Here is a 25,089-nt window from a genome sequence, read left to right as displayed (position 1 = left end):
CGCAGCCAGCAACTTTTTTCTGCTGCTGCGATCAATAGTCCACGCCTATGGGGGAGTGTATTTTAGCTTAGGAGGGCTGCGATCGCTTGTGCAGCCCTGCTATGCTAAAAAAAATTCAAGCAGAACAAGACTAGGCCTATACTTACTTACCCTGTGCGATGGATCCAGCGATGATGGGCCCAGCTTTGACGTCACTCCTCCGCCCTTCGTTGTCCTGGACATTCCTGCGTTTTACTTTCCACTCCCTGAAAACGGCTCCAAACGGTCCGTATTCGCCCTGCGACGCCTCCTTACTGTCAATCTTCTTAGCGATCGCCTCTGCGACCGCTCCCGTCGGTAGCCGCGACATAACCCGGCGACCCCTGCCGCCGGGCAACGTCGCAGACACGCACTGCGGCCACCGCACATGTGCATTCCGCACCCGTTCACACCGCAGCAAAAAAACACTGCGTGCGAACGGGTCGGAATGACCCCCTTTGTGCGTCATACGGTGCGAGAAGCATGATGCGACTTACACGCTCTGTCATGGGTAATGATTCCCGGATTTTCCTACTTTTCTTGCTTTAGTGATACCGCTAAACGCATATGCTGTCGCAAAATCTGTGCTGGCCCAAACAGGGCTATTGGGATGCATTATGGCAGGGGGACCCCGTGCTGCAGGTCCCAGACTAGCTCTGTTAGGGGCTTCTTTATATTTTATGTTTATTTTTCTATTTTTCCCAAAAAGATGCTGCTGACTGCCATTATGTCAGCACTGACGACGTGTTCCCTGTGGATTTTTTATCTTTCTTGATCTGGATCAATTACAGTATTAAAACTTTCTTCCTTCATTTTTATTTCCATACATGTCCCGCAAATCTGTGATTAGTAATTCCCTATAATAACACCAAAGCCAGGATGACCCCGGGGTAACAGGTTGGCTCTGCTCATTTAACTTAATATTGTTATTAAAATATAAGGCTTTGCCCCGGAACATCAAAGGCTCCACTTCAAAATCTTCTTTCAGTGATTGCATTTAGGTATATGTATAAGGGTGTCTTGGGAGTAGAACTGTTCTATTTAAAGCGCAGCAACATCTTAAGACTCAGATCTGCTTCCTGGAGCAAGTGCGGCTCCAGCTGAAGACTATTACTGTGGCCGAGACAAGGTAATGTTTTCCAATAATCTAAGCTATGGCAGGTAACTTCATTTATAGGGGGGTATCCAATTACCCACATTTTTTTTCACACCTATACTATTATCTCACAGTGACTCCCCCCCCCCCCCCCTTGTTTTTATGCATAGGTTCCACAAAAAGCCACGTATCTATGTGTTTTCATGCCACTTATCGCAGATAAAACTGGCGTATTAAAATGTACACGCTAGCGGCACACGAAGCATAATTCCCGATAAATGGCAGCATTGGGGGATAAGGACCTTTAATGAGCGTTTTTGTTTTATTTAGCCTAATGGGAGACGTAGATAGAAGGAAAGTGCCATCCTTTCTACACTCTAACACAGGCCATACCCCCTCACTACACTCTAACACAGGCCATGCCCCCTCTCTACACTGTAACTCAGGTCATGCGCCCTCCTTTACACTCTAACTGAGGTCATGCCCTCCTCTCTACACTCTAACTCAGGGCATGTCCCCAGGTCTACACTGTAACTCAGGTCATTCTGCTCTCTCTACACTCTGACTCAGGTCATGTCCCCTTCTTTACACTTTAACTCAGGTCATGCCCCCCTCCCTACACTCTAACTCAGGTTATTCCCCCCTCCCTACACTCTAACTCAGGTCATGCTCCCTCAATACACTCTAACTCAGGTCATGCTCCCTCTCTACACTCTAACTCAGGTCATTCCCCCCTCCCTACACTCTAACTCAGGTCATGCCCCCTCACTACACTCTAACTCAGGTCATACCCTCCTCTCTACAGTCCAAAACAGGCCATGCCCCCTCTCTTCACTGTAACTCAGGTCATGCCACCCTCTCTTCACTCTAACTCAGGTCATACCCCCTCTCTTCACTCTAACACAGGCCATGCCCCCTCTCTACACTCTATCTCGGGCCATGCCCCCCTCTCTTCACTATAACTCAGGTCATACCCCCTCTCTTCACTCTAACACAGGCCATGCCCTCTCTCTACACTCTAACACAGGCCATGCCCTCTCTCTACACTCTAACTCAGGCCATGCCCCCCTCTCTTCACTGTAACTCAGGTCATACCCCCTCTCTTCACTCTAACACAGGCCATGCCCTCTCTCTACACTCTAACTCAGGCCATGCCCCCCTCTCTTCACTGTAACTCAGGTCATACCCCCTCTCTTCACTCTAACACAGGCCATGCCCTCTCTCTACACTCTAACTCAGGCCATGCCCTCTCTCTACACTCTAACTCAGGTCATGTCCCCTCTCTTCACTGTAACTCAGGTCATACCCCCTCTCTTCACTCTAACACAGGCCATGCCCTCTCTCTACACTCTAACACAGGCCATGCCCTCTCTCTACACTCTAACTCAGGTCATGTCCCCTCTCTTCACTGTAACCTAGGCCATGCCACCCTCTCTTCACTGTAACTTAGATCATACCACCTCTCTTCACTCTAACACAGGCCATGCCCCCCTCTACACAGTAACTCAGGTCATGACCTCATCTCTACACTGTAACTCATGCCATGCCCCCTCTCTACACTGTAACTCAGGTCATGACCTCATCTCTACACTGTAACTCATGCCATGCCCCCTTCTTTACACTCTAACTGAGGTCATGCTGTCCTCTCTACACTGTAACTCAGGTCATGCCCCCTCTCTTCATTGTAACTCAGATCATGCCACCCTCTCTTCACTGTAACTCAGGTCATACCCCCTCTCTTCACTCTAACACAGGCCATGCCCCCTCTCTACACTCTAACACAGGCCATGCCCCCTCTCTACACAGTAACTCAGGTCATGACCTCATCTCTACACTGTAACTCATGCCATGCCCCCTTCTTTACACTCTAACTGAGGTCATGCTGTCCTCTCTACACTGTAACTCAGGCCATGCCCCCTCTCTTCACTGTAACTCAGGCCATGCCACCCTCTCTTCACTGTAACTCAGGGCATGCCACCCTCTGTTCACTGTAACTCAGGTCATGCCCTCCTCTCTATACTGTAACTCAGGTCATGCCCTCCTCTCTACACTGTAACGGTCATGCCTCCTCTCTTCACTCTAACACAGGCCATGCCCTCTCTCTACACTCTAACTCAGGCCATGCCCTCCTCTCTACACTCTAACACAGGCCATGCCACCCTCTCTTCACTGTAACTCAGGCCATGCCACCTCTCTTCACTGAAACTCAGGCCATGCCACCTCTCTTCACTGTAATTCAGGGCATGCCACCCTCTCTTCACTGTAACTCAGGTCATGCCCTCCTCTCTACACTGTAACCTAGGCCATGCCACCCTCTCTTCACTGTAACTTAGATCATACCACCTCTCTTCACTCTAACACAGGCCATGCCCCCTCTCTTCACTCTAACTCAGGCCATGCCCCCTCTCTTCACTCTAACTCAGACCATGCCCCCTCTCTACACTGTAACTCAGGTCATACCCCTCTCTCTACACTGTAACTCAGGTCATGCCCCCCTCTCTTCACTCTAACTCAGGACATGTCCCCAGGTCTACACTCTAACTCAGGTCATGCCGCTCTCTCTACACTCTGACTCAGGTCATGCCCCCCTCCCTACACTCTAACTAAGGTCATGCCCCCTCCCTACACTCTAACTCAGGTCATGCCCCCTCCCTACACTCTAACTCAGTTCATTCCCCCCTCCCTACTCTCTAACTCAGGCCATGCCCCCCTCTCTTCACTGTAACTCAGGTCATACCCCCTCTCTTCACTCTAACACAGGTCATGCCCTCCTCTCTACACTGTAACTCAGGTCATGCCCTCCTCTCTACACTGTAACTCAGGTCATGCCCTCCTCTACACTCTAACTCAGGGCATGTCCCCCTGTCTGCACTCTAACTCAGGTCATGTCCCCTCTTTTCACTGTAACTCAGGTCACATCCCTCTCTACACTGTAACTCGGGTCATACCTCCTTCTTTACACTCTAACTCAGGTCATGCCCCCTTACCTACACTCTAACACAGTTCATGCCCCCCTCCCTATACTCTAACTCAGGTCATGCCCCCCTCCCTATTCTAACTCAGGTCATGCCCCCCTCCCTAAGCTCTAAGTCAGGTCATGCCCCCTCCCTACACTCTAACTCAGGTTATGAACCCCTCCCTACACTCTAAGGTCATGCCCTCCTTTCTATACTCTAACTCAGGTCATGCCCCCTCCCTATACTCTAACTCAGGTCATGCCCCCTCCCTACACTCTAACTCAGGTCATGCCCCCCTCCCTACATTCTAACTCAGGTCATGCCCCCCTCCCTACACTCTAAGTCAGATCATGCCCTCCTCTCCACACTCTAACTCAGGTCATGCCACCCTCCCTACATTCTAACTCAGGTCATGCCCTCCTCTCTATACTCTAACACAGGCCATGCCCTCCTCTCTACACTCTAATTCAGGTCATGCCTCTCTCTCTCTCTACACTCTAACTCAGGGCATGTCCCCCTGTCTACGCTCTAACTCAGGTCATGCTGTCCTCTCTACACTCTGTCTCAGGTCATGCCACTCTCTACACTGTATCTCAGGTCATGCCACTCTCTACACTGTATCTCAGGTCATGCCACTCTCTACACTGTATCTCAAGTCATCCCCTCCTCTCTACACTGCAACTCATGTCATGCCCTCCTCTCTACACTGTAACTCAGGTCATTCCCTCCTCTCTACACTGCAACTCAGGTCATGCCCTCCTCTCTACACTCTAACTCAGGTCATTCCCTCCTCTCTACACTGCAACTCAGGTCATGCCCTCCTCTCTACACTGCAACTCAGGTCTTGCTGTTTCAGCTTCAGATTAAGCGCTTGCTTTCCCAGGCGGGTTACACTGAACTCGCCCACACACGGTAAATGCCTGAAAGAGAAAAAATTGCTGAAGTCTTATTAAATAAAGTAAATATGTGCTGCGCGTATTATGCCGAGGTTGTAGGGCTTTGTTTGTTTTGCTTGGTAATTGCAGAATGTGTCTAATAAGCCGACACAAGGCAAATAACGTCTGATTACTCTTCACGCATTCTGTGCAGAGATCAGCCGGATTGCTGGTGCTTTGCATGGGCGCAAATTAATTTAAAACAAGGCAAGGGCTGATGCTAACTTGCTAAGACCATCGAAAGTTTCAAAACATCATTAGTTTCCTCACAATGGTAGATGGTTTTACCATCGATGGAGAGAGTTCCGATGGCAAAATGCCTTCTCTGGTAAGTAACGCTTGTGTGCAAGGCTGCAGTCTCAGTGTTTAGCCATCCCTGATTCCTATCCTACTGATAATTAACCTGTCGATGTCCATCCCTACTCTCTTAGAGCAGTGTGACCTCCCAGCAGTGTGCGGGGGGACATTGCATGATGCAGGAGGGGGCATGTGCTGCCCAAACTTGTATTAAGAACTACAGCCATAAGTGAATATTATTATTTATTAAATAATAATGAATGTTGGGAGTTCCCGAGATGGCTATAAGCCCACCTGCTGCCTGCCCATCACTGCATTAATGGATTCTAACCTTGCATGTTTATAGTCCCATTGTTATGTAAATATTAAAGGATGCCTGTATGAAAGTTTTGCTATATGAGACTGAATAGTTTCGTATCATGGTGCTCTTAGCTTAACTACAGAGCTCACAATTATTTATGGTGTACAGTTCCATTATTTGCTTTCTCTTCCCCCTAATCAATGGACTCTCCTGTCACATGGTTTCTAATCCTGTTACAATATAATAAGTTGGGATGTAAACTAATAGCAAGAAGGGGCAAAGTTATCGTACAAAAAGAAGAATGTTCCCACAGATTAAAGGTGCGTACACACTGGCCAATATACATCGGCTGCTCTCTTGAATAGATGATATATCGCTGGTCCATCGGCCAGTGTGTACAAGTGATATATCTGTGAACTCCATGCTTCACAGACATATCGCGTCGGCTCTGCTGCAGAGCTGACAGCCAATATATCGTTGGATATATATTGACACGTCGATGTGTGTGTACGGGCGATCAGCCGGCTGCCCATACACAAGGTGCAGCAGCCGGCTGTGACTGACAGCTGAACCGGCGTATGTAAATGCCCACCTAGTTCAGGACGTCAGTCCCCGACGGATCGGGCAGTGTGTATGCACAGCACACTGCCCCATCCGTCCATAGATATAACTGCAGATCAATTGATCAACAGATATATCTGTAGGTGTGTACCCAGCATTAGGGGCAAAGAGCCTTATTCGGGTTTGTTAGCAAAGCAAAAAAGCACACTAATGGGTAAAACTATACTCTAACACAGGCCATGCCCTCCTCTCTACACTCTAATTCAGGTCATGCCTCTCTCTCTCTCTACACTCTAACTCAGGGCATGTCCCCCTGTCTACGCTCTAACTCAGGTCATGCTGTCCTCTCTACACTCTGTCTCAGGTCATGCCACTCTCTACACTGTATCTCAGGTCATGCCACTCTCTACACTGTATCTCAGGTCATGCCACTCTCTACACTGTATCTCAGGTCATGCCACTCTCTACACTGTATCTCGAGTCATCCCCTCCTCTCTACACTGCAACTCAGGTCATGCCCTCCTCTCTACACTGTAACTCAGGTCATGCCCTCCTCTCTACACTGTAACTCAGGTCATCCCCTCCTCTCTACACTGCAACTCAGGTCATGCCCTCCTCTCTACACTGTAACTCAGGTCATGCCCTCCTCTCTACACTGTAACTCAGGTCATGCCCCTCTCTACACTGTAACTCAGGTCATGCCCTCCTCTCTACACTGTAACTCAGGTCATGCCCTCCTCTCTACACTGTAACTCAGGTCATTCCCTCCTCTCTACACTGCAACTCAGGTCATTCCCTCCTCTCTACACTGCAACTCAGGTCATGCCCTCCTCTCTACACTGTAACTCAGGTCATTCCCTCCTCTCTACACTGCAACTCAGGTAATTCCCTCCTCTCTACACTGCAACTCAGGTCATGCCCTCCTCTCTACACTGTAACTCAGGTCATTCCCTCCTCTCTACACTGCAACTCAGGTAATTCCCTCCTCTCTACACTGCAACTCAGGTCATGCTCCCTCTCTACACTGCAACTCAGGTCATGCCCTCCTCTCTACACTGTAACTCAGGTCATGCCCTCCTCTCTACACTGTAACTCAGGTCATTCCCTCCTCTCTACACTGCAACTCAGGTAATTCCCTCCTCTCTACACTGCAACTCAGGTCATGCTCCCTCTCTACACTGCAACTCAGGTCATGCCCTCCTCTCTACACTGTAACTCAGGTCATGCCCTCCTCTCTACACTGTAACTCAGGTCATTCCCTCCTCTCTACACTGCAACTCAGGTCATCCCCTCCTCTCTACACTGCAACTCAGGTCATTCCCTCCTCTCTAAACTGTAACTCAGGTCATGCCCTCCTCTCTACACTGTAACTCAGGTCATGCCCCTCTCTCTACATTGTAACTCAGGTCATGTCCCCCTCTCTACACTGTAACTCAGGTCATGCCCTCCTCTCTACACTGCAACTCAGGTCATTCCCTCCTCTCTAAACTGTAACTCAGGTCATGCCCTCCTCTCTACACTGTAACTCAGGTCATTCCCTCCTCTCTACACTGCAACTCAGGTCATGCCCTCCTCTCTACACTGCAACTCAGGTCATGCCCTCCTCTCTACACTCTAACTCAGGGCATGTCCCCCTGTCTGCACTCTAACTCAGGTCATGCCGCTCTCTCTACATTCTGACTCAGGTCATGCCCCCTTCTTTACACTCTAACTCAGGAACCTTGGTGCACCCCTTTTTCATCTTTGCATGAGGTGCTGTTTGGGGCATGGGTTTTTAAAGTGCCATCCCATCTGATACTGCCGTATAAGTCCAGGGGTACTGCTGTATTAGTCCAGGGGTACTGCCGTATAAGTCCACCAATTGCATAATTTTTGAAAAATGACAGGGGCGTGCAGGAGATGCTGTCAGTGGACTGAAAAATTGCGGGCCACTTTTGACTTTCAGCCACTGCATGCCACTACTAGATGGGCCAGGTGGTTGTGTCGCTTATCTTAGTCATACAGCACCCTCGGTGCACTTCTTTTTTCTTCTTTGCATCATGTGCTGTTTGGGGCCTATTTTTTAAATCTTCCCTCCTGTCTGACACTGCAGTGCCACTCCTAGATGGGCCAGGTGTTTGTGCCGAACACTTGTGTCGCTTAGCTTAGTCATACAGCCACCTCGGTGCAACCTTTTGGCCTAAAAACAATATTGTGAGGTGTGAGGTGTTCAGAATAGACTGACAATGAGTAGAAATGAATGTTATTGAGGTTATTAATATAGTAGGAGCAAAATTACCCCCAGATTCTGTGATATTTGCTATTTTTATGTTTTTTTCAAAAATCATCCAGATCTAAGACCAAAACCCAAAAGGGTGGTTTTGGAAAAACCAATTAAGATCCAAAACACGATCGAGGATCCAGATCAAAAACCAAAACACGAAAAGTGCCCGCCGCACATCTCTAGTAAATACTGGCTGCTTTATTTTTACACTGCAATTTAGATTTCAGTGTGAACACACCCCACCCAAATCTAACTCTCTCTGCACATGTTACATGTGCCCCCCATGCAGAGCACATTGTTTTGCCCATTAGCTCACAAATTTGCTGCTGCGATCAGGTCTGAATTAGGCCCAAAGTACAGTACACGTCCTGCGTCGTTCGGAGTAATATGGACGCAGTACGGCCGCTGTGCAAATTCGCACAACAACTATCAGGTATGAATCCCTATGTCCTGCTGAATTACCATATGTTTAAGAAATTCCTGTCACTAACGTTTCCACAGCGAATCTGTTTTATTTATCTAATTAGAACAAGACCGCTGTACAAACACCGTCTTCTATGACAGATCTGTGTGTTACTATAATAGCAGCCGGAGTTATCTGCCTCTGCTGTATTCTCCTTGTGAAGCATTTACGCTGCAAGTGGATCCTTCATTGACTTTGCTGTTTCAGCTTCAGATTAAGCGTTTGCTTTCCCAGGCGGGTTACACTGAACTCGCCCACACACGGTAAATGCCGGAAAGAGAATAAATTGCTGAAGTCTTATTAAATAAAGTAAATATGTGCTGCGCGTATTATGCCGAGGTTGTAGGGCTTTGTTTGTTTTGTTTGGTAATTGCAGAATGTGTCTAATAAGCCGACACAAGGCAAATAACGTCTGATTACTCTTCACGCGTTCTGTGCAGAGATCAGCCGGATTGCTGGTGCTTTGCATGGGCGCAAATTAATTTAAAACAAGGCAGGGGCTGATGCTAACTTGCTAAGACCATTGAAAGTTTCAAAACATCATTAGTTTCCTCACAATGGTAGATGGTTTTACCATCGATGGGGAGAGTTCCGATGGCAAAATGCCTCTCTGATAAGTAACACTTGGGTGCATGGCCGCAGTCCCAGCCTTTTGCAGGACTACTTTGTTTAGCCATCCCTGATTCCTCTCCTACTGATAATTAACCTGTCGATGTCCATCCCTACTCTGTTAGAGCAGTGTGACCTCCCAGCAGTGTACGGGGGCAATGTATGATGCAGGAGGGGGCATGTGCTGCCCAAACTTGTATTAAGAACTACAGCCATAAGTGAATATTATTTATTTATTAAATAATAATAAATGTTGGGAGTTCCCGAGATGGCTATAAGCCCACCTGCTGGCTGCTGCCCATCACTGCGTTAATGGATTCTAACCATGTTTATATTCCCATTGTTATGTAAATATTAAGGGATGCCTGTATAAAAGTTTTGCTGTATGAGATTGAATAATTTCCTATCATGGTGCTCTTAGCTTAACCACAGAGCTCACAATTATTTGTGGTGTACAGTTCCATTATTTGCTTTCTCTTCCCCCTAATCAATGGACTCTCCTGTCACATGGGGGTAAATTTACTAAGATGGGAGTTCTATTTAAGATAGGATATTACCCATAGCAACCAATCAGATTCCAGGTATTATCTTCTAGAATGTGCTAGATAAATGAGAAGTATAATCTGATTGGTTGCTATGGGCAACATCCCATCTTAAATAGAACTCCCATTTTAGTTAATTTACCCCATGGTTTCTAATCCTGTTACAATATAATAAGTTGGGATGTAAACTACTAGCAAGAAGGGGCAAAGTTATCGTACAAAAAGAAGAATGTTCCCACAGATTAAAGGTGCGTACACACCATACTTGCCGACATTCTGGCTGCTCTCTGCGGCTCAGCAGGGGGGCAGGGGCAGGCTGTGACGTGGGGAGGAGGCGGGACGGGGGCGGAGCAGGGGCGGGACTGGCGGAGTTACAATGTCACGTCCTTTAAGTCACGCCCCCCGCTCTGTAATGCCGCGATCCCCGGCATTACACTGCAGGGGGCGTGGCTATGATGACGCGATTCAGCAAGAATCGCGTCATCAACTGGCCGGACCGCCCACTTTACACAGTAAGTGGGCGGACGGGCAGGGTGACACCTGGTTCCGGGAGACTTGCCTGCTCTTCCGTGGGGCCGGAAGGGTCACCTGATTTTCGGGAGCCTCCCGGCCATTCCGGGAGAGTAGGCAAGTATGGTACACACTTGCCAATACACATCGGCTACTCTCTTGAATAGATGATATATCGCTGGTCCATGGTTCACAGACATATCGCGTCGGCTCTGCTGCAGAGCTGACAGCCAATATATCGTTGGATATATATTGACACGTCGGTGTGTGTGTACGGGCGGACAGCCGACCGCCCATACACAAGGTGCAGCAGCCAACGGTGACTGACAGCTGAACTGGGCGGGCGTATGTAAATGCCCACCCAGTTTATGACGTCAGTCCCCGACGGATCGGGCAGTGTGTATGCACAACACACTGCCCCATCCATCCATAGATACATCTGCAGATCAATTGATCAGCAGATATATCTGTAGGTGTGTACCTAGCATTAGGGGCAAAGAGCCTTATTCGGGTTTGTTAGCAAAGCAAAAAAGCACACTAATTGGTAAAACCATGCACTGCAGGGGAGGCAGATGTAACATGTGCAGAGAGAGTTAGATTTGAGAGGGATGTGTTCAAACTGAAATCTAATGTGCAGTGTAAAAATAAAGCAGCCAGCATTTACCCTGCACAGAAACACTATAACCCACCCAAATCTAACTCTCTCTGCACATGTTACATCTGCCACACCTGCAGTGCACATGGTTTTGCCCATTAGAGTGTTTTTTGCTTTGCTAACAAACCTGAAAAAAAACCAAAGTTATTTAAGAAAATGTCAGTTTTCACAGACAGGCTTACCATTACATCCCTTTAATTACACAGGTTCTGCGGCTGATTAAAAGCAGCTGAAATGTAGGCTTGAAGTCAGCCAGCCACAGAACCTGTGTAATCCATGAGTGTCCCGGTTTACAGGGATAGTATGTAAGCCTAGCCACAGAGCAAGCATAGAGATATCAGAGCTAAACTTCCCTTCAGTCTACACAAAGGGACACTGTAATACTACAAACGGGTGGTATTCATGTGACCGCCGGTCAGCTGACCGACAGTCACATGACCTCCTCCATGAGCCCGACGGCTCACTATCCCGATGGTCGGCATGCCGACCAACAGGGACTATTTCCACTCGTGGGTGTCCATGACACACATAGAGTGGGAATAGAACCCGTGGCGTGGCGAGCCCGCAAGGGGCTTGCTGCACTCGCCCCTCCCCGCCGGGATCCCGGCATCGGTATGCTGCCGGGATCCCGGCGTCGGTAAGGTGACCGGCGGTCAGGAGACCGCCGGTCACCAGTACTACACCCCTACAAACTGCAGAGTTGGGAAAGTATTATGGGGATAAGTGAGAGGCGATCGCTATTTCGGCGTGCAGAACCGGGTATGCGATGTCATTCACAGTGCCCCAAAATAGAGACGCCTGCTTCTGGGCTCCAACCCCTGAAAGTGTACCTGCATGTACAGCAGCAGCTGTGTGGTTTCACAGTGTGACCGCTGGTCTTCCGATGGAGCTCTGCGGTGCACCCTCTGCTGCTGCAGAGTTAATCAGTTCTGTCCCAGGAGCAGTAGCGGATCTTGCCACGGGCGCCGCACCGTGGCAAGATCCGCTACTGTGCCCCCCCGCCACTGTGCCCCCCGCTGTCACCCCCGCCACTGTGCCCCCCGCTGGTTCCCGCTCTGAAGGGAACCAGACGCTACGCGTCTAGTTTCCCTTCGTGGAGGGGACCTTTGCTGTGCGGTGCGTGATGATGTCATCGCGCACCGCACAGCATTGTGGCACAGACGCTAGGGGTCATAATTGACCTCTACTGTCTATGCTGATTGAGGAGAGGAGCGGCGCCGGCGGCTGTCTGCAGCGGTCTGGATCAGGAATGGGGATAGTAAGTATACTTTTTTTTTTTTTTTTTATTCCAGCGGCGATACAGGGGGCACAAATGGGGGCGTTACTGACCACGCCCCCGTGTGAAGCCACGCCCCTATAGTTTTGCCCGGGGTGCAACCACAGCCAGAACCGGCCCTGCCCAGGAGCCCTGCTAACACCTGCCCCATTGCATTGTACAGGACAACTCCTGCCTGGTACCGCTCAGCCTGCGCTGCAGCAAGCGACAGTGCACCCTCCGCTGCTGCTGCTCTGTGAGATGGTCGCACCAGGGAATGCTGAATCTGCACGCTGCAAGCGGCTGCATCACTGCGTAGCTGGAGTCCTGCCAATTCACTGCATGCTCCGGTCCCTGTAGATCACGGGGAGCGCTATACATTAGAGATGAGCGGGTTCGGTTCCTCGGAATCCGAACCCGCCCGAACTTCATGTTTTTTTACACGGGTCCGAGCGACTCGGATCTTCCCGCCTTGCTCGGTTAACCCGAGCGCGCCCGAACGTCATCATCACGCTGTCGGATTCTCGCGAGGCTCGGATTCTATATAAGGAGCCGCGCGTCGCCGCCATTTTTCACACGTGCATTGAGATTCATAGGGAGAGGACGTGGCTGGCGTCCTCTCCATTTATAGAGATTCGAGAAGAGAGTGAGACAGAGAGAGACACAGTAGTAATTTGGGGAGCATTAGGAGGAGTACTACTACTACTAGTACTTGCTGAAGTGATAGAGAGAGATAGTGTGACTGTATTATCTGACTTGTGGGGGAGACACTGACAGTGGGGAGCAGTTAGAGTCTGAGAGCAGGACTCAGGACTCAGGAGTACATATAACGTACAGTGCACACTTTTGCTGCCAGAGTGCCAGCCACACTGCCATTGTTTGTGACCACACTGACCACCAGTATAATATATATTGTGATTGTCTGCTTAGGACTCAGGAGTACTACTTGCAAGTTGCTGATAGTGTGACCAGTGACCTGACCACCAGTTTAATAATCACCACCAGTTTAATTAATATATATATATATATATATATATATAATTGTATATAATTAATATATATATAATATTATAATTGTATACCACCTACCCGTGTTTTTTTTTTTTTCTTTCTTCTTTATACATACTACTATAGTAGCTTACTGTAGCAGTCTGCGGTGCTGCTGAGCTGACAGTGTCCAGCAGGTCCGTCATCAGTCATTACATAATAAATATATATACCTGTCCGGCTGCAGTACTAGTGATATTATATATACATATACATATTGATTTCATATCATTATCATCCAGTCTATATTAGCAGCAGACACAGTACGTTAGTCCACGGCTGTAGCTACCTCTGTGTCGGCACTCGGCAGTCCATCCATAATTGTATACCACCTACCCGTGGTTTTTTTTTTTTCTTTCTTCTTGATACATACTACTATAGTAGCTTACTGTAGCAGTCTGTGGTGCTGCTGAGCTGACAGTGTCCAGCAGGTCCGTCATCAGTCATCATTACCTAATAAATATATATCTACCTGTCTGGCTGCAGTACTAGTGATATTATATATACATATATATATTGATTTCATATCATTATCATCCAGTCTATATTAGCAGCAGACACAGTACGTTAGTCCACGGCTGTAGCTACCTCTGTGTCGGCACTCGGCAGTCCATCCATAATTGTATACCACCTACCCGTGGTTTTTTTTTTCTTTCTTCTTGATACATACTACTATAGTAGCTTACTGTAGCAGTCTGCGGTGCTGCTGAGCTGACAGTGTCCAGCAGGTCCGTCATCAGTCATCATTACCTAATAAATATATATCTACCTGTCCGGCTGCAGTACTAGTGATATTATATATACATATATATATTGATTTCATATCATTATCATCCAGTCTATATTAGCAGCAGACACAGTACGTTAGTCCACGGCTGTAGCTACCTCTGTGTCGGCACTCGGCAGTCCATCCATAAGTATACTAGTATCCATCCATCTCCATTGTTTACCTGAGGTGCCTTTTAGTTGTGCCTATTAAAATATGGAGAACAAAAATGTTGAGGTTCCAAAATTAGGGAAAGATCAAGATCCACTTCCACCTCGTGCTGAAGCTGCTGCCACTAGTCATGGCCGAGACGATGAAATGCCAGCAACGTCGTCTGCCAAGGCCGATGCCCAATGTCATAGTACAGAGCATGTCAAATCCAAAACACCAAATATCAGTAAAAAAAGGACTCCAAAACCTAAAATAAAATTGTCGTCGGAGAAGCGTAAACTTGCCAATATGCCATTTACCACACGGAGTGGCAAGGAACGGCTGAGGCCCTGGCCTATGTTCATGGCTAGTGGTTCAGCTTCACATGAGGATGGAAGCACTCAGCCTCTCGCTAGAAAAATGAAAAGACTCAAGCTGGCAAAAGCAGTAGCACCGCAAAGAACTGTGCGTTCTTCGAAATCCCAAATCCACAAGGAGAGTCCGACTCCAATTGTGTCGGTTGCGATGCCTGTCCTTCCCAACACTGGACGTGAAGAGCATGCGCCTTCCACCATTTGCACGCCCCCTGCAAGTGCTGGAAGGAGCACCCGCAGTCCAGTTCCTGATAGTCAGATTGAAGATGTCAGTGTTGAAGTACACCAGGATGAGGAGGATATGGGTGTTGCTGGCGCTGGGGAGAAAATTGACCAGGAGGATTCTGATGGTGAGGTGGTTTGTTTAAGTCAGGCACCCGGGGAGACACCTGTTGTCCGTGGGAGGAATATGGCCACTGACATGCCTGGTGAAAATACCAAAAAAATCAGCTCTTCGGTGTGGAAGTATTTCAACAGAAATGCGGACAACAGGTGTCAAGCCGTGTGTTGCCTTTGTCAAGTTGTAATAAGTAGGGGTAAGGACGTTAACCACCTCGGAACATCCTCCCTTATACGTCACCTGCAGCGCATTCATAATAAGTGACAAGTTCAAAAACTTTGGGTGACAGCGGAAGCAGTCCACTGACCAGTAAATACCTTCCTCTTGTAACCAAGCTCACGCAAACCACCCCACCAACTCCCTCAGTGTCAATTTCCTCCTTCCCCAGGAATGCCAATAGTCCTGCAGGCCATGTCACTGGCAATTCTGACGATTCCTCTCCTGCCTGGGATTCCTCCGATGCATCCTTGCGTGTAACGCCTACTGCTGCTGGCGCTGCTGTTGTTGCTGCTGGGAGTCGATGGTCATCCCAGAGGGGAAGTCGTAAGACCACTTTTACTACTTCCACCAAGCAATTGACTGTCCAACAGTCCTTTGCGAGGAAGATGAAATATCACAGCAGTCATCCTACTGCAAAGCTGATAACTGAGGCCTTGGCATCCTGGGTGGTGAGAAACGTGGTTCCGGTATCCATCATTACTGCAGAGCCAACTAGAGACTTGTTGGAGGTACTGTGTCCCCGGTACCAAATACCATCTAGGTTCCATTTCTCTAGGCAGGCGATACCGAAAATGTACACAGACCTCAGAAAAAGAGTCACCAGTGTCCTAAAAAATGCAGCTGTACCCAATGTCCACTTAACCACGGACATGTGGACAAGTGGAGCAGGGCAGGGTCAGGACTATATGACTGTGACAGCCCACTGGGTAGATGTATGGACTCCTGCCGCAAGAACAGCAGCGGCGGCACCAGTAGCAGCATCTCGCAAACGCCAACTCTTTCCTAGGCAGGCTAAGCTTTGTATCACCGGTTTCCAGAATACGCACACAGCTGAAAACCTCTTACGGCAACTGAGGAAGATCATCGCGGAATGGCTTACCCCAATTGGACTCTCCTGTGGATTTGTGACATCGGACAACGCCAGCAATATTGTGTGTGCATTAAATATGGGCAAATTCCAGCACGTCCCATGTTTTGCACATACCTTGAATTTGGTGGTGCAGAATTTTTTAAAAAACGACAGGGGCGTGCAAGAGATGCTGTCGGTGGCCAGAAGAATTGCGGGACACTTTCGGCGTACAGGCACCACGTACAGAAGACTGGAGCACCACCAAAAACAACTGAACCTGCCCTGCCATCATCTGAAGCAAGAAGTGGTAACGAGGTGGAATTCAACCCTCTATATGCTTCAGAGGTTGGAGGAGCAGCAAAAGGCCATTCAAGCCTATACAATTGAGCACGATATAGGAGGTGGAATGCACCTGTCTCAAGCGCAGTGGAGAATGATTTCAACGTTGTGCAAGGTTCTGCTGCCCTTTGAACTTGCCACACGTGAAGTCAGTTCAGACACTGCCAGCCTGAGTCAGGTCATTCCCCTCATCAGGCTTTTGCAGAAGAAGCTGGAGACATTGAAGGAGGAGCTAACACGGAGCGATTCCGCTAGGCATGTGGGACTTGTGGATGGAGCCCTTAATTCGCTTAACAAGGATTCACGGGTGGTCAATCTGTTGAAATCAGAGCACTACATTTTGGCCACCGTGCTCGATCCTAGATTTAAAGCCTACCTTGGATCTCTCTTTCCGGCAGACACAAGTCTGCTGGGGTTGAAAGACCTGCTGGTGAGAAAATTGTCAAGTCAAGCGGAACGCGACCTGTCAACATCTCCTCCTTCACATTCTCCCGCAACTGGGGGTGCGAGGAAAAGGCTCAGAATTCCGAGCCCACCCGCTGGCGGTGATGCAGGGCAGTCTGGAGCGACTGCTGATGCTGACATCTGGTCCGGACTGAAGGACCTGACAACGATTACGGACATGTCGTCTACTGTCACTGCATATGATTCTCTCACCATTGAAAGAATGGTGGAGGATTATATGAGTGACCGCATCCAAGTAGGCACGTCACACAGTCCGTACTTATACTGGCAGGAAAAAGAGGCAATTTGGAGGCCCTTGCACAAACTGGCTTTATTCTACCTAAGTTGCCCTCCCACAAGTGTGTACTCCGAAAGAGTGTTTAGTGCCGCCGCTCACCTTGTCAGCAATCGGCGTACGAGGTTACATCCAGAAAATGTGGAGAAGATGATGTTCATTAAAATGAATTATAATCAATTCCTCCGTGGAGACATTGACCAGCAGCAATTGCCTCCACAAAGTACACAGGGAGCTGAGATGGTGGATTCCAGTGGGGACGAATTAATAATCTGTGAGGAGGGGGATGTACACGGTGATATATCGGAGGATGATGATGAGGTGGACATCTTGCCTCTGTAGAGCCAGTTTGTGCAAGGAGAGATTAATTGCTTCTTTTTTGGTGGGGGTCCAAACCATCCCGTCATTTCAGTCACAGTCATGTTGCAGACCCTGTCACTGAAATGATGGGTTGGTTAAAGTGTGCATGTCCTGTTTATACAACATAAGGGTGGGTGGGAGGGCCCAAGGACAATTCCATCTTGCACCTCTTTTTTCTTTAATTTTTCTTTGCGTCATGTGCTGTTTGTGGAGTGTTTTTTGGAAGGGCCATCCTGCGTGACACTGCAGTGACACTCCTAGATGGGCCCGGTGTTTGTGTCGGCCACTAGGGTCGCTTATCTTACTCACACAGCTACCTCATTGCGCCTCTTTTTTTCTTTGCGTCATGTGCTGTTTGGGGAGTGTTTTTTGGAAGGGCCATCCTGCATGACACTGCAGTGCCACTCCTAGATGGGCCCGGTGTTTGTGTCGGCCACTAGGGTCGCTTATCTTACTCACACAGCTACCTCATTGCGCCTCTTTTTTTCTTTGCGTCATGTGCTGTTTGGGGAGTGTTTTTTGGAAGGGCCATCCTGCGTGACACTGCAGTGCCACTCCTAGATGGGCCCGGTGTTTGTGTCGGCCACTAGGGTCGCTTATCTTACTCACACAGCTACCTCATTGCGCCTCTTTTTTTCTTTGCGTCATGTGCTGTTTGTGGAGTGTTTTTTGGAAGGGCCATCCTGCGTGACACTGCAGTGCCACTCCTAGATGGGCCCGGTGTTTGTGTCGGCCACTAGGGTCGCTTATCTTACTCACACAGCTACCTCATTGCGCCTCTTTTTTTCTTTGCATCATGTGCTGTTTGGGGAGTGTTTTTTGGAAGGGCCATCCTGCGTGACACTGCAGTGCCACTCCTAGATGGGCCCGGTGTTTGTGTCGGCCACTAGGGTCGCTTATCTTACTCACACAGCTACCTCATTGCGCCTCTTTTTTTCTTTGCGTCATGTGCTGTTTGGGGAGTGTTTTTTGGAAGGGCCATCCTGCGTGACACTGCAGTGCCACTCCTAGATGGGCCCGGTGTTTGTGTCGGCCACTAGGGTCGCTTATCTTACTCACACAGCTACCTCATTGCGCCTCTTTTTTTCTTTGCGTCATGTGCTGTTTGGGGAGTGTTTTTTGGAAGGGCCATCCTGCGTGACACTGCAGTGCCACTCCTAGATGGGCCCGGTGTTTGTGTCGGCCACTATGGTCGCTTATCTTACTCACACAGCTACCTCATTGCGCCTCTTTTTTTCTTTGCGTCATGTGCTGTTTGGGGAGTGTTTTTTGGAAGGGCCATCCTGCGTGACACTGCAGTGCCACTCCTAGATGGGCCCGGTGTTTGTGTCGGCCACTAGGGTCGCTTATCTTACTCACACAGCTACCTCATTGCGCCTCTTTTTTTCTTTGCGTCATGTGCTGTTTGTGGAGTGTTTTTTGGAAGGGCCATCCTGCGTGACACTGCAGTGCCACTCCTAGATGGGCCCGGTGTTTGTGTCGGCCACTAGGGTCGCTTATCTTACTCACACAGCTACCTCATTGCGCCTCTTTTTTTCTTTGCGTCATGTGCTGTTTGTGGAGTGTTTTTTGGAAGGGCCATCCTGCGTGACACTGCAGTGCCACTCCTAGATGGGCCCGGTGTTTGTGTCGGCCACTAGGGTCGCTTATCTTACTCACACAGCTACCTCATTGTGCCTCTTTTTTTCTTTGCGTCATGTGCTGTTTGGGGAGTGTTTTTTGGAAGGGCCATCCTGCGTGACACTGCAGTGCCACTCCTAGATGGGCCCGGTGTTTGTGTCGGCCACTAGGGTCGCTTATCTTACTCACACAGCTACCTCATTGCGCCTCTTTTTTTCTTTGCATCATGTGCTGTTTGGGGAGTGTTTTTTGGAAGGGCCATCCTGCGTGACACTGCAGTGCCACTCCTAGATGGGCCAGGTGTTTGTGTCGGCCACTAGGGTCGCTTAGCTTAGTCATCCAGCGACCTCGGTGCAAATTTTAGGACTAAAAATAATATTGTGAGGTGTGAGGTATTCAGAATAGACTGAAAATTAGTGGAAATTATGGTTTTTGAGGTTAATAATACTTTGGGATCAAAATGACCCCCAAATTCTATGATTTAAGCTGTTTTTTAGGTTTTTTGGAAAAAAACACCCGAATCCAAAACACACCCGAATCCGACAAAAAAAATTCGGTGAGGTTTTGCCAAAACGCGGTCGAACCCAAAACACGGCCGCGGAACCGAACCCAAAACCAAAACACAAAACCCGAAAAATTTCCTGCGCTCATTTCTACTATCTATATAATTATGTCGCACACACACATACACACACACACACATACCATATTTGTTTTTTTAAGGGGGGTGGGAACCAAACTCCATCTTTGCTTTTGGGCCACTGAGATGGATTTACACCCCTGCATGCAGTGCATGGTACGGTTACTGCCCATGAATCTTGAAGCTGCTTATTGAGTTTTTTCCTTTACTTTGTGTTGCTTTTTGTTAATCCATCTCCGCTGGCACTTTCCCTCCCGCCTGTAACATCTTTTACTGTTCATTTACCTTAGTCAGGAAAGGAAACCATCTCTCTACCCCACAGGTCTCTTCAGCTCTCACCCTGCCTTTCCCGTCCCTCTAAACTGGTGTGCTGGGCTGGGGAGAGGCTGCTGCAGCATCTATAGCGTCTGTACGCAGTGGCTGCATTCAGAGAGTCTGCGCACAGGCCGCAGTGCACGTCTGCAACCCTACACCTAGCGGCCGCATCCATCGGGGGAGGGCTTCGCATCAATACGTTTTGTGGTGCAGATGTGCCCGGACCGTTTTAGTACGCAGCCACTCTGATAAAAAAAAATGGCACCGGGCCGTCTGCCAGCACAGGCTGCGCAGGTAGGGGTCGACCTTAAATTCGATGCGTCTGTAATTAAATTGCGGGGTGGCGCCAAACACATGCTGGGCTGCCTTGCCCTGTGCTTTGCGGCACCCAGCATGTTAGTAGATGGATGCAGATCTTGCTGTGGGAATGTGTTAAGCCTCTTGGATTCTGGTTATGTACAGTACAGTAGGGCTTTGAAAGTCTTGAGTTGTTTTCTGGGCCTGTTATACTGTATCAGGTTTTCATCATCTACATTCCCCTGAGATCCCCATGAAACAATGATTCACTCTCAGCTCATCCTCTGTCACCTCTCCTGCTTTCCATACAGTAGAAAGTAAACTCTCTTCTCCTGTGCGCTGCATGGGTGAGTTCACGCGTGAGTCGTTAGAGAGTACATAGAGGGAACATATTAATACATGTGTATAGTATGTTCTATGTGTAGACATGTAGACATTAATGAAATGTATCAGCACTAAGGAAGACTTGTTTTATACTAAAGTATTAGAATCGCTGTCATGAATTCCAGTAGGTAACCCTGATTTGCGGTGTAACTAGGTCAGAGCCAATAATTGTATCACCCTGAGTGGTACTATAATAACATCAAGATTGTGATCTCAGCTACAGTAAAATGCAGCATGTTACACTTGTATGTATTGCTCATCCTGCTCACTGTAACCTATGTAGTGCACCCTAGGTGGCTGCCTCGCCTGGTGTAGAATGGAGAATGCATACAGATGTATCCTCATACATCGTTGCTCATAGCGCACTGTTTAGGGTCCTGTGTTGCGAGTTGAAAATAACGTTATGGCGTGCGTTGTGTCCCACGCCATGTAATACACAGTTTAACCGCTGGGTGGCGAATGCTCCACGTTAAGACTACAGTGCTGAATACAATGCTGTGGCAGTAGACAGTGATCTGTGAGAGGCTGGCCAATCACCTTCTTTCCTTTATAAAAAAAATCCCTTTCCACAAAATACAATGCCACGCTGCCGTCCTGTTCAGTCAATTAATTTTTTCGTTACGTTGTGTACAAAATGCAGGATAGCATTAATATGACTCCCAGATGGTCTCCAGCCACGCTGCCGCCCGTTCACGCTAGCTATTGATATTGTCCTTACAGTGTGTACAAAATGCCGGATAGCATTAGCATAAACAGCATTCATATTTCGGACAGCCTTTCTGGTTCAGTTGCTTCAAATGGGCAGAAATATTGAATGCACATTGCAACTGGGTCCCTTTCTCATGAATATGACTCCCAGATGGTATCCATTGCTTTTCCGACACTGTAGGTGTATTCAATCCGTTTATTTATTTATTTTTAAAAGAAATCAGATACAACACATCACATATACACCCGGAGGGCCTGCCTGTACCATGGTCGGCTGTGGCCTAACGAGTACAGTGTCCACCTGCAATGCTTGCACTCCCGGGTTCGATACCCAGTTCGGCGCCCAATTATTACTTTAATGTATTTATTCTTTTTTAATACAATAAAGTTATTTGGTGTGTTGCTACTTTTCATTATATAAAAAAGAGTCCACAGTGCCACTGGGTCCCTATCTCATTAATATGACTCCCAGATGGTCTCCATTGCTTTTCCGATACGGCTATCGGAAACAGGGGTTTTGAATAGTCGGATTCAATCCGACAGTCAGAATCCGACAATCTTTGGGGTGTATTCAATAGCTGTCGGAAACGGCACCGTTTCTGACAGCTTTCAGTTCCGACAGGAACCGACAGGACCTAGCAGTCGGAATCAGTGACGCGGGGTATTGCATCATGTAAGGTTGGGGTGTTTTGTGCACTTTGGGGTACTTTGAACTTGTTTGGGGTGTGGTCTTTTCACAAAATAGAGGCTGATGGGTAATTTCATGGGTGTAGGGTTGCCTAATTTGAGATGGGGGGGTGTAATTTTTGAGTGTTTCTGTTTTTTGTCTTTATTTTTTTATTAAATTGATTTTTAAAAATGTATATATATTTATTTTTTCCGTCTTACAACAGAAATGTCCAGAGACAAACGCCCACATGCTCCCCCTTCCCCCCACTCCTCAGAAGAAGTTGGCCACGTCCTCAACAAGCAATACCAAGCCAGGAACTTACAAAGTCACATTCTACACTTGCAGCTGGTCATAATAAATTACACTTTGTCACACCCACAGAAGTTTGCACACGGTCAGGCACACTCGCATACCGGTAGGCACACCCACAGGTCATTTTTAATTAATTTTTTTAAAATTTCCCCCTAAAAGAGAAGTCGTTGAGAAGAACCATCCGATGATGACGGCACACCAGAAGAACCCGGAAGAAAGACTTAGAAGATACCACGATACAGCAAATCGGAGAGCTGTGTCTTGGTCGAAGCTGTGGACAGATCATACTACGTGCTCTACGGACCAAGGGCACAGAGCACAGCACCCCACGTGAAAAGGAAGATCTGGAACAAAATTGCCGACAGAGTGACTGCAGTTGCTGGAATACGTCGGGACTTCCGTAACTGCATGAAGAGATACAGCGACTGCAGAAGACAAGTCAAGAAAAAGATGGGAATGCAGAAACGCCATGAGATGGGAACCGGAGGTGGGCCCGAATTGAACCTCCATTGGACATCCTGGGAGAATACCATCCGAAGAAGAATCAACCCCATCATGGTTCAAGGAACATCAGATAATGTTAACTCCTCACGAAGAGGCCGAGTTCATGATGTGGAGGAGGAACCAACAAGAAAGCGATCAAAGAAGACAGCACGAGCACAGAGGATGGATACACAACCATCTGCCACCGAGGATCAAAGAGCCACCAGGAGGGAACAGCATGTTTCTGAGGACCCTCCTGCAACAGCCCTGGATGAAACCGTGACACTGTTTGAAACCACATGAGTCATGGTGGACAATTTCGAGGGATTTTAAGCCAGCCAAACGGATTCAGCTTCATTCCCTAGCAGAAGAGAATCGGGAGAAGACCAGGGTCGAGTCATGAGTGTCTCTGGAGCGGGAAGACCTCAGACTCAAGAAGGTAGAACGGACTGCAATTTTTTTTTTCATTCTTTTGTAGTTCTGATGGTTTGCAAAGATCTCGCCCAATAATGTGTCATCTCTTACAGGCATTTCCTATCCTGCCCAGTGTAATCCACTGTAGTGGCTGACCCAACTGGATGCTTCGGATGAATAATTCTTTGGAACTGATGACACAAAATGGCAAAACCTCTGTATTATGTCCATGGTTCCTGTATTTCATGCAAATATAAATCTCTGTATTATTGGCCTGATTAATGTTTGTAAGCAAAGCAACAACAAAAAAAGCGACTGGACAAAAACACATTGCACTGCAGATGGGGCAGCTGTAACATGTGCAGAGAGAGTTAAGATTTGGGAGGAGTGCGTTCAAACTGAAATCTGAATTGCAGTGTAACATGTGTGGGCTACATGCAGAAGCAGCCAGTATTTAACCTGCACAGAAACAATATCAATGTATTTGCTCCCCTTGCATGGAGTCATGGTTTATTCTAGACACAAAGTTTCTTGCTTTTTTTTTGCTTTACTTACAAACCGATGTTCATACTATCTGCACAGTACCTCGAGTCCTATTGGAGAAAAGTGATATAGAAGTTAAATTATTCTAATTATATTATTAATAATATAATATTGAATTAGATGGGTAATATGGGTAAAATCTAACTCTCTCTGCACATGTTATATTTGCCCCACCCCCAGTGCAGCATGGTTTTGCCCGTTAGAGGAAGATTTTGCTTTTGCAATCAACCTTGAATTACACCCATAAATGTAAATGTTTGAAGCAGTGAAAGGTGTGGAGAAGTGAGCCAGTGGAGAAGTTGCCCATGGCAACCAATCAACATTGAAGTAACATTTCTAATTTGCATACTATAAAATTATACAAAGCAGCTGATTGGTTGCCATGGGCAACTTCTCCACATGCTCACTTCTCCACTCTTATCACTGCTGCATACATTTACCCAAAAGTGCGGTTTGGTCCTCTGATAAGGCAGCCCTAGCCCTAACCGCACACGGGCCCTCATTACGAGTTGTTCGCTCGCTAGCTGCTTTTAGCAGCTTTGCACACGCTAAGCCGCCGCCTACTGGGAGTGAATCTTAGCTTTGCAGAATTGCGAACGAAAGATTAGCATAATTGCGAATAGAATAGCGATTAGAAATTTCTTTGCAGTTTCTGAGTAGCTCGAGACTTACTCTGCCACTGCGATCAGCTCAGTCAGTTTCGTTCCTGGTTTGACGTCACAAACACACCCAGCGTTCACCCAGACACTCCCCCGTTTCTCCAGCCACTCCCGTGTTTTTCCCAGAAACGGCAGCGTTTTTTCGCACACACCCATAAAACGGCCAGTTTCCGCCCAGAAACACCCACTTCCTGTCAATCTCACTCCGATCACCAGAACGAAGAAATATCTTCGTTAAGCCGTGAGTAAAATACCAAACTTTTTAGCAAATTTACTTGACGCAGGCGCACTGCGAACATTGCGCATGCGCAGTTTGCGACTTATCGCACCGATGCAAAGAAAACTAACGAGCGAACAACTCGGAATGAGGGCCACAGTTTGGCACTGGAGCCTGACAG

The sequence above is a fragment of the Pseudophryne corroboree genome, chromosome 5 (genome assembly GCF_028390025.1).
Source record: "Pseudophryne corroboree isolate aPseCor3 chromosome 5, aPseCor3.hap2, whole genome shotgun sequence".
Lineage (NCBI taxonomy): Eukaryota > Metazoa > Chordata > Amphibia > Anura > Myobatrachidae > Pseudophryne > Pseudophryne corroboree.
The sequence above is the reverse complement of the archived record's forward strand: the minus strand, read 5'-3'. Positions refer to the sequence as shown.